The sequence below is a fragment of the Adiantum capillus-veneris genome, chromosome 12 (genome assembly GCF_014529385.1).
Source record: "Adiantum capillus-veneris isolate H3 chromosome 12, ASM1452938v2, whole genome shotgun sequence".
Lineage (NCBI taxonomy): Eukaryota > Viridiplantae > Streptophyta > Polypodiopsida > Polypodiales > Pteridaceae > Adiantum > Adiantum capillus-veneris.
The window spans coordinates 108343382-108348019 of record NC_140942.1 but is presented as its reverse complement, the minus strand read 5'-3'; positions in this window follow the sequence as shown (position 1 = coordinate 108348019).

The following is a 4638-nucleotide window of genomic DNA, read 5'->3' as shown; positions in this document are numbered from 1 at the left end:
TTAAAGGATAAAGACATCAAGGTTGGTGATAAAGTTCTTATGTACGGGGTACGTAATGAAAAGAAGAAATTGAAATACGCTGGTAAGGGACCATATCAAGTGTGTGAAATTACCCCGCAAGGTACCATTCGTGTAGAGACTCTAGATGGAGTTGAAACCATTGGATTCCTTAATGGGAGTAAATTCAAAAGATATTATGATCCTCTAAGCCAGGAAGAGTTGCAAGCCATCCATCAAAAGAAGGCTGCCAAGGAACAAGCAGAGCTTAAAAAAATCCAAGCAAGAGTTGAGGCTCAAGAACGACAACAACGTCTTAGACGCCAACGAGAGGCTAATCTGGGAATCACGCAAGCATTTTTCGAGGACACAGATGACGACTCATTAGAATCTGAGCCACCCCTACGATACCCAATTGAGCTAAATAGCCCCTATGGGAAAGTACTATACAATGCCTTATTAGATACGGGAGCTAAACACAATTTGTTATCCTATGGAGTTTGGTGTCAATTAGGGAAACCGACCCTATCCACGAGTACGATGCAAGTCAAGGGCATTAATAAAAAGAAAACTGCTATTCTTGGAGTCCTTCAGACCCTTGTTGTCTATGACAATGGAAGCATAGTGCAGAGGTTTCTAATCATGCCCGCGGGAGCTATCGAAGGCAATGTAAACCTGGGACGCACGTGGATGTTGGCAACCAAATGCACTATTGATTGGGATACTATTAGTGTCACGATACGACCACCGACTCTTACCCCTATCATTCAAGCAAAGTCACCTACGTTGCAAACTCTAGCAAAGTTGAAGGATAGCCAACATTCACAAGCCAAGGTGGTTAACTCGTCTTTGCCGGCTACCCATGAATCTAGCACTTCAACACTTGTAGTTGCAGCAAGCAGTAATATTGCAAGTACTCAACCTGCACGACCTAAGAGTACATATCAATGGGTCCCCAAGGCCTTACTTCCAACTACCTCAACCCTCCCATCCATTCCAAGAAAAAATTTCCTGGGAAAACCAAGAGCGCGCCCTAGGAGAGTCAAGACCAAATCACGATGGATTCCAAAACAACTATTAGAAGCCCAAGGCTACTATGATGGAAATGAGCAAATTTGGGTACCTAAACGTAAAATGTGTCCTTCCCTATCGACAACAAACCCATATGAGTCAAACAGTGTAACGCTAAAGCCAATGGCAGACCGTGGGAAGGGAAAGATCACAGAATGCTACACACCTAGTCCAGAGCTAGTTTGGGCTCCAAGGCAAAACCAATTTATTCCACCTAGCTCAGGAAGGGGGGAGTTCCATGAAGCTTCTAGCTCCTCATGTAATACATCCATAGAGGTAAAAGCTTCTACACAGCCTCCATCTATAGTAGTGGACCTCCATGAAGCTACAAAAGAATCCACACCTCCCAGTGTTCAAGAATCACCTGATGAACCACTTCAAGTTCGATCCTGGGAGAGTACCTTACCACCCTTGCAACTTGACGAGGCACCTAGGGTAATAGAAAACTACTGGCAAAAATCCTCACCTATTACCAACTGGAACAATTGGTTTCAAAGGGTGACAACATCATTTCAAACGGTATGATCTACCCAAGGAAGGGGGGAGTGTTTGTGGACATCCATCATTCACTTGCTTCCCTCTCAACCTTTCTCCCTGACCTCTTAATCTCCAATCTTAGGGAATGTATATATAAAGCCTTATACTCACAAAAACAAGATAAAAAAGTAAAAGAGCAAGAGCCATAACACAAATCATAAAAACAAATTATGCACAAGAACACGACCCTTGTAATATTTGCACTCTAACCATCATCTATTTGCGTGTACAGATATGGCTAGTACGCTAGAGTCATCCACTCCTGCCTTGGGTGAGAGGTACCCTCGTTACTTTTCACAAATATTTCACATGGTCTTTCCAGTGCTTGCATGTGAATGGGATTTGATAGGTACGCTAGCATGTGAGAGGAATTTTGAGGAGTTAGAATGGCTGATACGTCTCTTGACCACGTCTGATCCATACTTAGTAGAGAGCGTTTCTCCCATTGCACAAGCCTACCCTTTTGACCAAGATGACTATAGGCGTCTAGTGACCTTCTTAGTAAACATGGGCACCTATGATGAAGAAGAAAATTTACACGACTACACGGATGGCATATATGGTCTCATGGATGATGACTTTGTTTATCTCGACGACGAGGATAGGGGTTTAGCCTTAGGGTTTCCCCCCAACCTCTACAATATCCTATTCCCTTGACTCTCTAGGGGGAGTGCAAATAATTAGGTTAGAGTTCCTTATGTTTTTTGTTGTGTTCAATAAGTGTTGGTCCCTTTTTCCACTAATGTGCCTCCTGGAGGTATTCCTTTTGTTTCCTAGTGTGTACAGGAGCGTGTTGCTATTGGTAGGATTTGGACCTTCATGGAATCTTTATCTCGACTCACTCTTCAAATCAAGCGCGACCATCGACACAAACAGGTGTTTCTTGTCCATTAGCATTGCCCCTTATCTTTTTTGCATCTATGATTGTTAGCTTTAATTGTGATTGGTAGCCTAATATTCACCGCATTTGCTTAGTATCAAACATTTAATTCAATGTAATTTTTTGTCATAATCACTTGTCTAGGTTTAAAAATCAAGCAGTCCGACAAACTAGTTTAACCAAGTTAGGTGTTAGAAATCTTCTCTTAATACCATGGGGAATGCCTTCCTAATAATTAATGGTTACTTAGGTTCTTAATCCGATTTAGGCAGCATTGTGTGATATGTACTAGGGCTTTCTAGTGGGCTTGACCCTATTGACCTTTAGCTTAAGTATTATAAAGGGAGTTTACTAGTGTGATGAGCCCGGGGAGGTGTATCAGTGTTATATGACCCCCCAAAGTTACAAAATTAAAATGCTGAAAATGAACAAACAAAAAACCAAAGTGCCACACTGTAAAATCTTAAGCTGGAAGAGAAATCTCAGCTTGATTTGGTACTTCACTCACATGTATTGCCTATGGTACTAGAGCCCTAGAGGTTCCCAGTGTGGGCGCTTTTCCTTGAAAAGCAAAAAACCCAAGGCATACAAAATAAGCACACATCAAATTGAATCACTGTGAAAAGACTTTGGGGGGTCAAAGAAAAAGTAATCAGTCGGGCGATGATTTCATGAAAAATTCCTTTTATGGTAGCTTAACTACAAGGTCTTTTAAATATCGCCTCTAGTCAGCCCTCGAACATGAATACTTGGCTCTCACGATTAAACAACTTAATTGACCACAGATAATTAAGAAGCTTACCCATGGTATTAATATTCGATCTCTAGTGCCTTTCGACCATCAAATTAGCGACCCCAGACTTGTTTAATTTTTTACCTTTACATCTGTTTATGCATTTGATTACATTGCAATTTAATGTTCATTGCTAACAAATTGTTTGAAATTCTTTTACCAATCAATTTGTCTACCTAAAACTGCATATGATTTTTAAGAGAATGCAATTACTATGCCAATGTTGTTTGATTTTGCAGTGACTGCAGAAGGCTAAGGACATTCATCTCAAATGCTCTTCCACCTCGACGAACCAGCTTCAACTCAATAGCTTCCGAGGACGGAATCTACATCAAGAAGGGGGGCATGTTAACCCTCACGGCTTACAGACACCCCATCACCTACGACGGACGTGTATTATGTATTTGGTAGAGTCAGGTACCGGGCTTGTCGGACCAACAGGAAAAGGGTAAGAGTGATCGCCGATGAGAGGCGCACTCTAACTGGGACATTCAAGGGATTAGTTGGCTAAGCATGGGCGCCCAAGTGTGAATGGGGTGAGCTCATATAAAAGCCAACTAAACCTAAAATTCACTCATATTCTCTCATTTGTGCAATAGAAGAGTGCTCTTGCTCCATCTCCATCTCCATCTTCTTCTTCTTCACCTCCTTGTGTGTGTGTGTGTGTGTGTGTGTGTATGTGAGAGAGAGAGAGAGAGGGAGACTGTGTGTGTGATCGAGCATTACGAAGGCACGACGGCGGCGAAGCGGTTGAGCGCGGCACGACTGTAGCTTCTTCTTCATCGCGGCGAAGAATCCACCACGAAGGCGAGCGTAGAGCGGTGAGTGACACACCCTTTGCTCTCTTGAGCTTGCTAGTTTAGGCTTGTTGTGTGCTTGGAGCCATTTGTGGCTCGCACACGGTGTATCGGCAAGTCCTTTGCTTCGACGGTGCGGCAAGGAGCGCACACCTGGACCCTAAACCAGCTCTGAATGCATAGCCTGGCATGACAGTAAAGACTGAGGCTATGGCCATATCGAAGAGGAGCTTCGGCCCTAGCTGAGGCTCTGAGCATTGCGCAGAGAGAGAGAGAGAGAGAGAGAGAGAGAGAGAGAGAGAGAGAGAGAGAGAGAGAGAGAGAGAGAGAGAGAGAGAGACGATGGCTCGGAACCAGTAGAGAGCAGGGCAGGGGGCCCGAGGAGGGATCCGATAGAGTAGGGGAGGATGCCAACGTTTAAGAGAAATCAATTGGGAAAATTACCAAAATACCCCTCTATTTAGTGGAAATTCCCGAAATACCCCTTAAATTTCAAGATATCCCCAATATTTTGTCATAAATTCCCCGAATGCCCATCAAATTTTCCAAAATTCCCCTGGTAG